Source organism: Mauremys mutica, chromosome 2 (assembly GCF_020497125.1).
Source record: "Mauremys mutica isolate MM-2020 ecotype Southern chromosome 2, ASM2049712v1, whole genome shotgun sequence".
NCBI classification, from domain to species: Eukaryota; Metazoa; Chordata; order Testudines; family Geoemydidae; genus Mauremys; species Mauremys mutica.
This window is the reverse complement of record NC_059073.1, coordinates 175,162,639-175,178,647: the sequence shown is the minus strand read 5'-3', so window position 1 is coordinate 175,178,647 and position 16,009 is coordinate 175,162,639. Positions and strand designations below refer to the sequence as shown.

Sequence of the window (16,009 nt, the reverse complement as noted above, 5' to 3'; positions counted from 1 at the left end):
GCATAAAATACTGCTTTGGAGTGCCTCAGTTCTACCTTTTTGTATTTTGGGCCCCAATTCAGAAAACCATCCCTATTCAGGACAACACTTAAGCACATATTTATGTCCCATTGAAGTCAACAGGGCTTAGGTACATGCTTAAACTTCACCGATTTTAAGGCTAGAAGAGACCACTATGATCATCTAGTCTGACTCCTGCATTACAAAGACCATGGAACTACATCCAGTTATTCCTGCATCAAGGTAATAAATTGTCGTTTAGATGGAGTGATGAAAGACTTTAAGTGACTGAGAATCCACCATGTCTATAAGTAAGTTGCTCCAGTGGTCAATCACCCTTAGTGTTAAATGTGCACCTTATTTCTAGTCTGAAGGCTTAATCTTCCAGCCACTGGATCCTTTTATACCTTTGTCTGCTAGATTAACGAGCTTCTGCTATCAAAAATCATTTCCCATTGTAGGTACTTCTAGACTGTTATCAAGTCACCTTTTATCCTTCTCTTGGATACACTACATAGACTGAGCTTCTTTAGTTTCTCAATCTAAGATATGTGTTACAGACCATGAACCATTCTTGTAGTTCTTTTCTCAACAATTTTTTCCATTTTGACACCAGAACTGGACACAGTATCCCATTAATGATCTTGTTAATGCTGTATACAGTGGCACAGGATGCAGCAGCACCACTGGCTTGAAATTCAGGGGTGCTGTGCACCTTCCTGGATCCCCACTCTGGGCATTGCAACCTGGCATAAGGGGGTCACAGCATCATTCAGATTTGGCCCATCCGACACTCTATATATGGAGGGATAGCCAGGCCAAACCTGAGTGGCGCTGCAACCCTGTGCACCAAAAAGCAATGCCACTTGGTTTGGGAACCCTCTCAAATGGGGGGCCCAAGACAAACTGCCCCTTTTGCCTCCCCCTCTAGGCACTCTAATAATAGACCAATCAGCACTGACTGTCAGATCCTGGGCAAAATATTTTATAAATTATACAGTTGCAATCTTGTGAGAGGCAGTTAATAGTTGGAATGCATTTGGCATGAGTATACAGTAGAATAGTTATTGACAATGTCTCAGAAAAGAATAGGAGCTGCTGGGTCAGCCATTTCAACCAAAGGACTACATTTTTCCTGCAAGGTGCTTTGGGACAGAAAAATTCATCTGATCATGTAAGTCTGGTTGGCATGGAAAATGGTTGTGGCTGCGCTATATTTGGGAAAATGATCATGTTCTTTGTTTGACATGTTTAAAAGCAACAGAAAGGAAAGATAAGTGAAGATATAAGGCACAAATTTACTTTTGTAAGAGATGGAGTTTAAAATTGGCAGAAAGCATCTGAAAAGTTTAAGGAATATGAAAGATGAAACTTTCACAGAGAAGCTGTGAAATAGATCTCCAGCTGGGTTGTATACCCATTAATGTGATTCTGCCTAAACGTGTTGCCAAAGAACAAAACACTGCAAGAACTGAGATATGAATGTTGTTTGAGCCAATTAAGCTCCTTTGTCATCAAGGCCTGCCTTTTAGAGCTATCACAGTTGTGATGAGGTGCTCGGACAACTAATGCTAGAGATAGCAGACACTAAACCCAATGTAAGGGAATGGCTATGACCAGACAACTGGATGCTGGATGCCATCCAACATGAGATTATTAAAACCTTCATTCATGCCTTTCAGTGAGAAAGAGTTTCACAGGCTCTAGACAGTTCATTCTTGGGACTGACTGCAGATGGAACAACCTATGTAAGTACATACGAGCAGTTTGTGGGGAAAAAAGCTTGAAGTACAAAATCATTTTCTGGGATTTTACAATGCATCTGACACTTCTGCAGAAACTTTACTATGTATATTAAAGATATATTTTTGTACTAAATTTGCCTCTCAAACGTCTACAGGGTTATTGCTTTGAATGTACAAGCAATGTGACCAGTACATTCTCAGGTGTGTAAGCTTGACTTAATGGTATATGCTCCAATTCACTGTTTGTTCACTGTAGTAACTATTCACTGGCTCTTGTTCTGGAAGATGTGGACTGGGAAGTACACTACATTTTGTGGCAGACACATTAAACTTTTTTCAGAACATTCCAGTTATTATTAGAGAATCTACCAAGCATGTCTGTGTCTGTATCTGTCTTTGGCTCTGGGGAAGCGGTGTGCGATATTTTAAGTCTGTGCCTTATTAGATGGTGCATTCATATAGTGGCAATCTCCCCTTTGTTCTGCTTACTCCTGGAGATGCTATTAATACTTCAGCATGATAGCACTCCCTCGGCCTCCCCTGTTGAAGGTGTTCCACTATGAATAAATAATGAAAGAATCATTAGACAGACAGAGAGAGAGAGAGAGAGAGAGAGAGTGACGACTCTATAGCATGATGGGTTACAGCTCTCATATGGAGGATCCAATTCCCCTGCTCCAATGATTTTTAAAATTATTTACCCACAGTGGAACAGCATCCGTGGTAGACACTGAAGGAAGTCCACATCAAAATATCCCATAGCCCAGTAGCTAGGGCCCTCACCTGAAAAGTGGCAAAGCTGTGTTCAAATCCCTTCTCCCTTTCAGGCCAAGGGCAGATTTGAACTGGGAGTCTCCCACATCTCAGGTGACTACACTAACTACTAGGCTAAAAAGTTATGAGGGAGTATTTCCCCCAACCCCAGCCATTTTATGGGAGCTCACCTATAAGGATTCAATCTGGTAGGCGAGCTCTGAGCATGTGTACCAGATCGGGTCCCACAGGTGAGTAGGTAGCCAAACACCTATCTTCTCCTCGCTCGTGAATCAAGGGCTCAAGTATCCGGAAGCCTGGGGTGGGGCTGCAGTGGGAATATTCAGAGGCAGAAACATAAGCACTTGGGGAACATTTACTGCAAAAATGTAGCCACTGAGCAAGTTAAGGCACTTAAACAGGTTTGGGGGCAGCTGAGCAGGGGTTTTGTGAATCCCAGTAGGGCCTGATTCTGAGACTGAGGTGCCTAAGGCAGTAGTTAGGCATCTCTGTCCTTCTGTCACTCCAGCCCCACTATCTATTTTAATCAGTGTCCTTCAGTGCTTCGTCAAATGCCTTACAGAAGTCTAAATATGTATTTGCCAACACAGAGAGCTTTAAGAACAGGAGTACTTGTGGCACCTTAGAGACTAACAAATTTATCTGAGCATAAGCTTTCGTGGGCTAAAACCCACTTTATCAGATGCATGCAGTGGAAAATACAGTAGGAAGAGATATATATACACAGAGAACATGAAACAATGCGTGTTACCATACACACTATAACGAGAGTGGTAATGGTGTTTGTAATGGTAATCAAAATGGCCCCTTTCCAGCAGTTGAGAAGAAGTTGTGAGGAGCAGTGGGGGGGGGGGAGGGGAGGAAGACAGGGAAATAGTTTTACTTTGTGTAATGACCCATCCACTCCCAGTCTTTATTCAAGCCTAATTTAATGGTGTCTAGTTTGCAAATTAATTCCAATTTGGCAGTCTCTCGTTGGAGTCTGTTTTTGAAGTTTTTTTGTTGTAATATTGCAACTTTTAGGTCTGTAATCGAGTGACCAGGGAGATTGAAGTGTTCTCCAACTGGTTTTTGAATGTTACAATTCTTGACATCTGATTTGTGTCCATTTATTCTTTTACGTAGAGATTGTCCGGTTTGGCCAATGTACATAAAAGAAAAGAATAAATGGACAGCTGTTTGGCAGCAGGGAAGCGCTGGGAGGGAGGGGGAGGAGCAGGGAAGCACCACATCTCCATTTGGCGGCACTTAGGACTTTGGGGGAGGAAGGAGCGGGGATGTGGCGTGCTCCAGAGAGGATTGCAGTGGGGGTGGGAAGAGGTGGGACTGGAGTGGAGCGGGGACAGGAAGAGGCGGAGATGGAGCATCCCCTGGCAAAGTCGGCGCCTGTTATTTTCCAGGGAAGCTGCTGCTGTACAAGGTCTGCTGCTGTGAAGGTGCTTCCTAGTGTCCTTGCCTGCAGCGGGGTGTGCCTGTGTGGGGTAAGCCAGGGGCACTTCCCAACCACAGTACAGTACAGTAGTGTACAGTATATAATGCCTTTTGTCTGCCCCCAAAACATTTCCTTGGAACCTAACCCCCCGCATTTACATTCAATCTTTTAGGAAAATTAGATTCATTTAACATTGTTTCACTTAAAGTTGCATTTTTCAGGAACATAACTACAACGTTAAGTGAGGAGTTACTGTACGGGCTGAGAAGCTGAAGAATGACGGGTGAATGTGTATTTGATGGACTCAAAGCTTGCTTGCAATGTTTAATGACTAGACCGATTCTCAGCAAGGCAAACATTCCCATTGTTATTGCTGCATTTTGTTTATTACATAAGAGTTGTAAAACGAAGGGGGAAAGGCTACGAGCAGTGTGATGGGGTCAGGTGCCATCAGCTCTCTGCTGAATTTGAACAGCCAGACAAAAGGGCTATTATAAGAGTCAACCATAGAGCTATAAGGCTGAGGGAGGCCTTAAGAGATCATTTTAACAGCCAGTAGTGTGGTGTGATGCTTTTGTGCACCTGTGTGATTTCATGTATTTACACATTAAATATGGTTGGGGTATCGACTCCCATTATTAACTGGGGTTGCACAAAGTTTAGTACATGCCATATCTTTTTTTGCACATTAATAAAAATATACTCTAGTTTTGAAACACTAAAGCTTTATTGTAACTGAATAAGAAACAAACCTGAATAAATTATTTTAAAACATGTTAGCAGCACTCTCAAGAGGTGACCCATACTTAAAAAACAAGTAAAACGAACATATGCATATACTATATATACACATACAGACACACACTCATATATGTTTCAGTCATGGTTAAAACAAATAGTCACTGTGCTTGCTGGCTGATCCTGTAGATATCACAGGTCGGTGTAGTTGTAGTTCTCCTTGTTTTCCCCTGACATGGAGTGGTGGGGGAAGTGTTCATGCCATGCTGCCACGTGTTATGCTGGGGGTATAGGGAGCAGAGATCATGGACTTTTACATGGATTGGAAAGGCTGCTGTGTCAGGGGTCTTTGGGCATTTAGCTCAATGATGTTCTGCACCATCTGTGTTTGTTACCCAAGCAAAGCCATAGTGTGCTGGTGCATTTCCCGCTGCACCTCTGCGTCCCTTTGCCCTTTTTCCAGCACGCAAATCTCTCCATTCCTGGTCCTTCTCCATGCTCTCAGTCATATGGCCCCTCCAGTTGCTGTATTTGTAGTCAGCAGTCGTGAACTGCACAATCTCAGAGTATATATCCTGCTTGGTCTGCTTCTTCCTTCGCCTGATTCAGGTCAGGCATTCAGCAAGTGTGGAGGGGGACATCTTAAAAGGCTGCTGATAAAAACAGACAGATATACCATTAAATGTACAGTTGTAGTAGAAAGGTAAAGATAAATCTCCCAAATCCCTTAATTATTCCCTAAAAGACCTTTAGCAAAATATAAAAATTGTCACTGTAGCTTTGGAGCAGCTTATTACAGAACCACTTTGCAGCTCAAGTAATAGTAAGTGCTGAGTAGCATGGTGCGGAACGGTCATATAGGGCGATTAGATGCTGGACAACCCTGGGTATGGGTATAGGGAAAGTGCAGTGGATATTGTAAATAGTTTCACAGGCACTGGTAATTTTGGCTGATATTTCACTCATGAGGGTGACAAAGGCCCAGAGAATGCAGCTGCTACTGGAGTCCCAAAGTTGCCTTGGTCTAAATGCTGCTAGCCTGTTTACTGCAATGGTGCCCGTGGAAGTTATCACAGAAGGGTGTGGGAATATCTCCTATCCTGAGAGAAGAAACAAGACCGCCATCGCTGTTATGCTCAGGAGGGGATTGAAGACTATCTCCATGAAAGTTTCACCAAGATTGTTCAAGAGGATAAAGGGGATATGCCCATCTGAGAATTGTACCCCTCCCGCTAGCCCAATGATCCAAAGAAAGGAAAAGCGAACACCACCGCTACCTCTTTCTTCTAGCAGAGGTCAGTGATCTGTTGTGGATTGTGTAATTCAGACTGCTATACTAATCTGTTTGAACTCATATCCTAACATGTAGTACTTGACGGAACTGACAACTATATGTGCATTCTAAAGCATTACTTTGTATTCTATTCTCAGTGCAGTCCGAAAAGTAAAATGAGGAATCCAAAATTGATTCCTTCTTTCTGTAAACAGGCAGATGGGATGGGTGCCATTTTTAAATAGGGAAGAAGGGCGAGGGAGGGAAGGAAAGTTCCATGTATCAAACAGGTAAACAAACATGCTTAAGTAATAATAATTACCTGAGCTCCCTTTTCCTTCATCACTAGGCTCATCTGTGCTCGCCTGACGAGACTGGCTTGATTCCACTAGAGTTTTGAAGAGCTCCTGGCTTGCTGCATGGTTTGTGTCGCACTCTGTATCCCCCCACATTCTCTTCCTCCTTGCTGTGCACAGCAGTGGTTTCTGCACCTGACTCTAACGAAGTATCCAGTCACATTCAGGGCATGCTGGTAGACTCCCCGCCATGTATAGCATGCAGCTCATTGTAGAAGTGGCAGCTCTGTGGGGCAGACCCAGATTTCTTGTTGTCCTCCCTCACCTTCTAGTATGCCTGCCAACGTTCTTTGGCTTTCACCCAGCATTGCTGCGCATCCTTGTTGTGGCCCAGGCTTAGCATCCCCTGTGCAATCTGCATGTAGATATCTATATTCCTTTTGTTGCTCCTTAGCTGGGCTTACACAGCCTCTTCTCCCCACGGGACAAGGAGATCCAGGACTTCGGTCCTGCTCCAGGCAGGAGTACAAGGTCTAGGTGTAATTCTGTCTGCATTGAGCTGGCATGGTTGGATGCTCACAAAGGTGAGCAACTAGGAAAAGACAATTTAAAAAATCACGCTGGAACTTGTGACGGGGGCAGGCTTCTGGTATCTGTGACCCTGGGCAGTGGAATTCAAACTTGTGACTGTCGCCAGGACATGGGGCATTGTGGGACAGCTGCTGGAGGGCTGGTAGGATCAACAGAGGTGACAGTGTCTATACTAGCACTGCATCGACAGAAGTAGGTTGACTTTGGCTTCATCTGCAGAGGTCATATTATTGTGCTGATGTAATGGGGTATGCCAATGAGAGACAAATTTAGGTGAGGACACATACAAAACGAAGTAAAAACAAGTTGATAAAATGCTATAGTATAGACAAAGCCAAAGTCAGACTGGAAATAAGGTACCAATTTTTTTTTTAAACTGTGAGGGGAACTGATCACAGAACTAGTTTAATTAGGGATATGATAGATTCTCCAATACTAACAGTTGCAGACAAGATTGGATGTCATTCTAAGGGCTGGTCCACACTAAGAAGCGGGGTCGAACTAGGGTACGCAAATTCAGCTACGTGAATAGCGTAGCTGAATTCGAACTACCCTAGTTCGAACTACTCACCCGTCCAGACGCCGCGGAATCGAAGTCCGCGGCTCCAAGGTCGACTCCGCCACCGCCTTTTGCAGTGGTGGAGTACCGGAGTCGACCTTGGTGCTTCCGGAGTTCGAACTATCGCGTCCAGATTAGACGCGATAGTTCGAACTCCGAGAAGTCGAACTCACCGCGTCGACCCGGCTGGTAAGTGTAGACTAGAGAGATGCTCTAGTTCAACAAGAATTTATTGGCTTGATGCAAGAATTACTGGTTGAAATTCTCTGGCCTGTGTTATGCAGGAGATCAGATTATAGATGATCACAATGATTTCTTCTGGCCTTAAAAGCCTATGCATATTCATAGATCCATGACCTGTCCTAAATCTCCTATGTATACTGTCTGACTGGGAACTGACAGAAACAGAGTAGACAGGGTTTGTGGAGGTCCCTAGCAGGTCTCCTCATCTGTGCTGTAAAACCTAAGCGGTTTGAATGGTCTTGCTCACATCTGCCAACACAATGGTTTAATTTCAACCTTCAAAATTGCTGATACCTACCTGTAAATACACCGGAAAATATTATCTTGTGTCCAACATTGATAGTCTCAGGATTGTCCATCTAATCCTTTCTAAATATGCTGCTGCCCTCCCCGAGTATTGTATGTTTGGTTACAATCCTCTTTGCATGTAAGTTCTGGGCTCTTTCAGTAGGTACTGTATGGTATATCTATTGCAAGCATGGAAATACTCAGGAGAATAAGTCTTTTTGGCAGAAGATATAAAATCTATAATGCCATAGATGACAATTGGAATAGTTGGATTTAAATGTTGTGACTTCATTTTCATATTACAAATTACAGAATGGGAATTTCAAAATGTCAGCTAAAGCCAACATATTGTTTTCAGCACAAAATATTTCTGCTACTCAGTAAACCCTCTGCTCTAATATAGAAACACAGTCAGAATAGTTTTGTTTTACAAAACTTCCTAGGTAGTCATAATTGAATAAACTTAACCTGAACTAATGCAGTTACATATTTCCACTGTAAAAATTTTTTATCATATCCAGTCTCCACCTACAGGAGAATGTAAATAAAAGTAGGGAGCAGATTCAGCCACTATTTGTGGATTTGCCATATACCAAATAGTTGCTCTTTATCTGATGGCAATCAGTATCAATAGTTGCTCTTTATGTGATGGCAATCAAGAGAAACAGACCAGGAAACAGAACCAAACAGAATCAGAGCCATTACATTCGGGAAGGTTGGAAGAGTCAGAGTCCAGTGTGACAGAACAGGCATGGACTCACACAGAGATCAAAGCAAGAAGAAGGTTGCAAGGCTGGGGCAGGAGGGAATGGATGGAGGACTATCACTGAGTCAGGAGGATGGCAGGAGACTGCCATCTTCACTAGGAGACTGGCATCAGGGGCAAATGTATGTGAATATAGCTGCCACCACTTTATGTATTTGGTGTTTAATGTACTATAACAGACCTGTATCTCATTTCATAACTGACTGTGCTTATCTCCCAACCTACAATTAAGTCTGTGCTTATCTCCCAACCTGCAATTAAGTCTGAAAACCAAAAGAGAGCAGGGGTAAAGTATACCCTAATAATGGAAAGACTACAAGACCAACAAGGCACTTTAAAATATAATCTGAACACCTCTAAAAATCAGGTCATATTTAGGTGCTTAACTCTGGGTACCAAATTTGAATATTTTGGTCCAAACAGTAACTGCTGCAGTTATTTATTGCAATGCAATTACATGGCTAGCAATAATTGGCCTCTGGATCTCATGTCCAGTGGAGCACTGAAGAATTACTGTGACGTGTCTTTCAGTAAGCAAATGCCACATTTACTGTGTATTTCTGTGCTTAACAGATTTGCACACTACAGTATTGTTCTTACTCACCATTTTCTTGCACCTTGTGCAGTCACTTATGCAAAGTGGGTGGAAAATGCTATCAAATTAGAATGTAAGTATTGTATACTCACTATGAACAGATGTGAATGACTATATAATACATGTTGCATCCACATACCCTAGACTACTACGTTATGCTACCTACACTGATTCAGTGCACTAGAGGGTGAGGCAAAGAACAGGCAAAGTATGTGAAACTGGTGGGTCTGTGCTGGGAGCAGGGGAAGGAGCTCTACACATGCCTTGCAGCCATAAAGGGTCACTTGGAATCCTAGAGACTCTTTCCCTTGGCTAGGAAGAAGTGGGTGGCGAAGGGGCTCAGGACTGCTGTACTTCCCAGAAGCAGGGGAAAAGGGTACTCCAAAATGCTCTCCCAATGGCTTGGAAGTCTCAGGAGAGTAACAGCTGAACACCACAGAAAGTTCAGAGGTGTGAACTCCCCTGCTCATCTTAACAAGATGTGCTCATCTTCTGCCACCAGTTCACTCAGTGCTGAGTGCCTGTATTATGCAGGGAGCCTGTGTATTCTCAGCTCCTTCCAGGCTCACACTGAGTATTGTCTTTTGATAATTCATTCCCTGGTCTTAGCATTGTGTGCCAGTGCTGTACACCAAACGTGCCCATTTTCAGCTCCCCAGCCTTGTTTCAGCACGGTGTGCACTGTGCTTGCACTGTGCTTGCACTGTATGACTAGCTTTCTACATTGTAAACACAAGTCATTTGCTAAAGGAGGAACCTTTGGACCAAGTGAACTCAAATTTCTACCTCAAACTCTAACCCAACCTCTCTGCTGACCTGCCAGTTTTCAAGTGGACCTAATTCTTCCTCTGAGTTTTAGGAGACTTTGGAACTTTGCCTTTAAATAGAAGTGCTGTGGCAGCCTGTCTTAGCAGCTGCTGCTAGCCCTGTGCTGACATACCAGGAAATTATTGTAGCAACCTTATGCACCACTCTGTAAATCCAAAGAGAAAGATTATCATACCAAATATTGCATTGTGGAGCTCCAAGTTTCCCCTAACTTTGCTCAAGTCTGTCTACTTGTATATCAGTTTTCAGGCTGCTCTAACTGTGCATGTAGATTTCTGAGCACTTTCAGAAGTCTCCTTTAGAGAGACACTTCGATGTCAACTAAAATCTGGTGCAGCTCCCTCCCCCCTCATAATGCAGGGATATGCCTTAATCTTTGATCTCTTAAAATTACAAGATGAAGGAGGACGACCAGGGATAAAAAAAATGTCAAAAGCACCAAAGTGACCGAAATGTCTAAATCTTTTTTGAAATTGTGACAACATTCCCCAGATACTTAAGCAAGTTTGAAAATTTACCCAGATCTTTATATAAGGTCAATTTAATTTTTCTGTAATGAAGGAAAAAAGTATCAGAGGGATAGCCGTGTTAGTCTGTAACCACAAAAACAACGTGGAATCCGGTGGCACCTTAAAGACTAACAGATTTATTGGGCATAAGCTTTTGTGGGTAAAAGACCCACTTCTTCAGAGGGGTTTTTTACCCGCAAAAACTTATACCCAATTAAATCTGTTTGTCTTTAAGGTGCCACCGGACTCCTTGAAGGAAAAAAAGGTGAATGTGTTCACAACTAGTCCTTAAAAATATGCAGGATACAGAAGCCAGATATGAGAGAAAGTTCTGAAGAGGAAGTTGGAGAAGATATTCTGTGAAAAATACAAAAAACCCAGCTGGAGTTAATCATAATGAGCTAGTTCCTAAAAGCAAACTAGTATGAAGTACAAATGCAGATTTGCTTGAGCAAAAGTTGAGTAGGACTTTCAGGGTTCGATTGCTATCTTTAACAATTTCTATCTAGGTTGAATTATCAAGTTAGTTATTAAGATCATGTGCCCATCTACACTGAAATTAAACTATACTTGTATAGTCCTAGCTGTAGAGAGTGCTAACAAAAACCAAAAGTGAAAACACCCCAACCATATTGGGCAGGAATTGCTCTTTGATCTTCCATGCCACATACCATGTCACGAAAACACACATACAGTGAAAATTAGAGAGAAAGTGGAAGCAGTAATCCACTGAAAACATCACATTTTTTGTTTTCTCGACTAAATTTATTCTTTCATTTGCAATATCTAAAAAAAGAAAGTCAATAGGAATTTCTCCTCAATCACATCCAGCTATTTTAAGCTTTTGTATAGAGGTCATCATCATAGAATCTAAGAAACAATACATTTCTACAACAAATGACAAAGCTTGAGTCTCCTCACTTCCACTGGTGTATTTCTACTGAATCTAATATAGGTACAAAGTGCCAGTCCGTGACAGTGTCAACTGATTACATCCATATTTCCCCTTAGGAGACTGTTCCACAGTCTAACACACCTCACTGTTAAAAGTTTACCCTGAAACTCAGTCTAAATTTTCCTTTACTTGATTTAATTCTGTTACTGAATTAACACTGGATTACAGGTTTGCATAAACTATTGTGTTGGTGCACCAAGATCTTTACTCAGTGATTTAAAAATCCTGTTTAAATTCCAATTTGAGTAATTATATTTCTACCTGCTAGCCCAGAGGTGGGAAAACTATGGGCTGTGGGCCACATCCAGCCCACAGGACCCTCCTGCCCGGCCCCTGAGCTCCTGGCCCGGGAGGCTCACCCCCAGCCCCTCCCCTGCTGTTCCTCCTCCCCCGCAGCCTCAGCTCGCTCCGCTGCTGGCACAATGCTCTGGGCAGCGGGGCCGTGAGCTTCTAGGGCAGTGCAGCTGCAGAGCCCGCCTGACCCGGTGCTCTGTGCTGCGCAGTGGCAACAGCATGGCTGGCTCCAGCCTGACAGCGCAGCTGTAGCGCCGCAAGCCACCTGTGCTCCAGGCAGTGCGGTAACAGGGCAGGGAGTGGGAGGGATGGACAGAGGGCAGGGGAGTTCAGGGGAGTGGTCAGGGGGCAGGGGGGTGGATAGGGGTTGGGGCGGTCAGAGGGCAGGGAACAGGGGGGTGGAATGGGGGCAGGAGTCCTGGGGAGGAGGCAGTCAGGAATGAGAGGAGGGGTTGGCTGTTGTGGCAGGGGGCAGTCAGGGAAAGGGGTTCCCAGGGCAGTCAGAGGACAGGGAGAAAGGATGGTTGGATGGGGCAGGGGTTCCAGGGGGGCCGTCAGGAATGAGAGGAGGGGTTGGATGTGGCGGCGGGGGGCAGTCAGGGGCGGGAGTTCTGAGGGCTATCAGGGGACAGGGAGAGGGGGAGGGGTGGATGGGGCAGGGTTCCCTGGGGGGCCATCGACCCCCTTCCCTAAGTGGCCCTCCATACAATTTCCAAAACCTGATGTGGCCCTCAGGCCAAAAAGTTTGCCCGCCCCTGTACTAGCCCCACTCTCCCTGCACTAATATAAATCAAATGCAGTATTATGATCAGTTGGTAAAATTATTTGGGATCCATTTGGCTGGATGGTGCCAGATCGTGCCTGGCCCTAACGCGTCCAGACAAGGAGATAAAAGCCCTCCCAGCCTTCTGTACTTGCCTTGGACAGAAGAGGGCAATGCAGGGACTGCCTATCTGGTACTCCCCTTTTCTCCTTAGCACAGAGCTGGAACAGAGCCTTAGTTTCCTCATGCATTTATCAACAGAGCTGTGCCAAGATGGGAGATTGGGAGGGAAGTAATCTGTACCTGATAATGGAGTGTTGCAGATTATTTCCCCATAAGAACTGTAAAGAAATCAGCTACACAACCTCTCTCTCTCTCTCAGGGCTCTTCCCGGGGGTGGCACAGCTACACATTACCGATTACTCAGAAGTATAACGTTGACTTAATCTACCCCTCCATAAATGTCTGCTAGCACCCTTGCTGTCTCTTTGCATTGCTGCTTCCCAGGTATCCCCTGTTCTGAACAGTCAGACTAGTTACACAGATTATTTTTCACCACATATATTAGTGTGTGTTGTTTCAAGATGAATGCTCATTTGTTATTTCCTACTTAGGTCCCTTTATTTCTCTCTCCTCACAGCAGCCTTGTGTAGATTGGACAGTGAGCCCAAGAATAAAGTTTGCAGACACTTTTTTGGTTTCTATTTGAAATTCTGGTTTACAATGTAAACTAGTTAATACAGATTTGGTAAGGAAAATTCTGAACTGTCACTACATACTGGCCAGCCACCCTCACTCTCCTCTCCCGCAGTTATGTCATTTGGATATGCATTCTGAGCCCACATGTTCTATTCAGAGAGACAAATCACACCTGCCACCATAGAGGGGAGAGGAGGATCAGGATGAATTTATTACTTTTGCAAGGGACAGTAGCAGTTCTCAAACTTCATTACACCGTGACCCCCTTCTGATTGGGTGACCAGATGTCCCGATTTTATAGGGACAGTCCCGATTTTTGGGTCTTTTTCTTATATAGACTCCTATTACCCCCCACTTGCTGTCTGGTCACCCTATCTTCTGACAACAAAAATTACCACATGACCCCAGATGAGAAGACTGAAGACCAAGCCCGCTTGAGCCCCACCACCCCAGGCAGGGGGGCCAAAGCTGAAGCCCAAGGGCTTCTGCCCTGGGTGGGGGCATGTAACCTTAGGCTTTGGCTTTAGCCCTCGACAGTGGGGCTTGGGCTTCAGACTTGCTGGGATCGAGGACCAACACCAGCCACAGCAACCCCATTAAAATGGGGTTGCAACCCACTTTGGAGTCCCAACCCACAGTTTGAGAACCCCTGCTCTACAGGATCAGTGAAGGAGAGAGGATAATGTTTGCCCCAGCCCATCCTGCCTCCTTTTCTCATGGAGACTTCAGACCCATGGGGAGCATTCTGCAGGGTCCATAGGAAAAGGATGGTGCTACAGGGACAGCTATGTCCTATTTTGCACAGAATCTGATAACACCACCCCTGGAGAAACCCATCTGCAAGGAAAGTCAAGGGGGTACAAGCCTCCCCAGATCTCTGCATACTCTAGGACTATGAACTTCAGAGTGCTTTAGTCTGCACCTTACAGGACATATAAAATGGAAAAGAGCAATGAGCAGGGAGGCTCCCAGACATACCAGTCTGTCATTAACATGTGAGAAGGAACAATCATGTTTGGAAGCTTCTCTTACCCCCCTGCACTCTGTCCATTTCAAGTTCAGAAGAGCGCCTTGGAAGACTCTGAATATTTTAATGGTTGCAATAGGTGCTTGTTCCCCAGTTAGCAAAGGAGAAATACTGCAAATGCAGCCATTCATTTGAATATAAGAGAGTATTCCATTGAGGATGTTTGTTATGATCAGCAGAGACAACTAAAAATATAGTGCATTATTTCCTGTCTGTATATGGCTTTAATTATTTTATTTGGAATACTAAGGAATTTTACATGCTAGCTGGAAACAATCCAAGAATCTCACACAATGTATCAGATTAGTCATACAAAAAAATCTTCAGGTTTTGTTTTTGTTTTATATTCCTTCTTTCTTTGCTCACATAAGTGGCTGAATGAGTTTTAAAGTCCTTCAATAAAGCTGTAAATAGCTAGCTTTAGCATATCTTCTAGATACTCCTTATCCAAAACGGTAAAAAACTCCTAATACTAGTTTGTATTATATACCCCCTACATGCATTAAGGTATACCTGCAAGATACTTCTATTTCAAAGACAGGCATTATAGTGCATTCCTTCTATTGCTAGCCTGAACTAATGATGTTGACTGTCACTCAATAGCAAACTAATAATATGTATTGATTTACTGAGTGTCACATTCCGGTGAGCAATCCAGACCAGTGAGGGGTTGTGTCATCATCTGCCCTGTAACTCTGGGTGCCTCACAATGCTTTGCTTTTGTAGGTCCCAACCTGAGCCACTCACAACCAGCCTACCAGCATGCAAGTAACACCCTGAGTTTCTATGCAGAGCTACAGCCCTGGTCCAGTATGTCTGACCTCAGCAGCCTGCCAGCAACACTCCAGTCACACTCTGGCTTCCACCTCCCTTGGTTACAACTTGCAGGGTGACCCCAACACACTTCACTCCCAAGTTTTCTCCAGAATGTATGTTCTGCAATGTCCAACCCCTCCTGGGCAGTTCAGATATCAGAGGTCCATTGCCCCTGTATGGCATCAATATTCACCAGTTTACTACTTTAACTGGAGTTACCAAACAGTTCAGTTTAAACACAGAACTGGATTCGTTTTGATTAAAAAATTAAATAAGTTTATTTAACTACAAATGTGTATATTTTAAGTGAGTACAAGTATAAGATAGTCAAGTCAGAAATGGTTACAAGAGAAATAAAGCTAAAACACTTTCTCATAGCTAAAACTTAACAAGCCAGCCTTGGTTCAAGATAAAATCCTTACCACATGTTCCCAGCAACAGCACTGACCAAATTTTCAGGTCAGGATCTCCCTCCCCCAACAAAGTCAAAGGGCTAGTTCCTTTGTCTTCTTGGGTATAACAGGGATAGGGACAGAAGCCTTGCAGTGTTTTTGCCCCTCACTTTTATAGTCCAGTCACCCTTTGAAGTGGTGATTAAGGATTACTCCTGAGGATTACTCTTCAAATCAAAGTTTATTCAAACAGTAAAGGAGGCAACATGAAGTCTGGTGGTGAAGGAGGCTCCATTATCTTTCTTCTCCCCTGTGTTTTCTGAAATGTAGACTTTCCTTGTCGCCTGCCATTTCCCCCTCTTGCTGTCTCAAGGACTTTGTTTACTACTTATATGTAAATCAAGGTAAAAACTCACTTTCCTTTGT

At 43.8% G+C, this 16,009-nt stretch overlaps 1 protein-coding gene across 1 annotated transcript in view; it reads right to left on the bottom strand.

Moving 5' to 3' along the window:
- Positions 1-16,009, bottom strand: part of GABBR2 (gamma-aminobutyric acid type B receptor subunit 2) — a 940,989-nt gene that overhangs the window by 806,287 nt on the left and 118,693 nt on the right. The window lies entirely within an intron of this gene.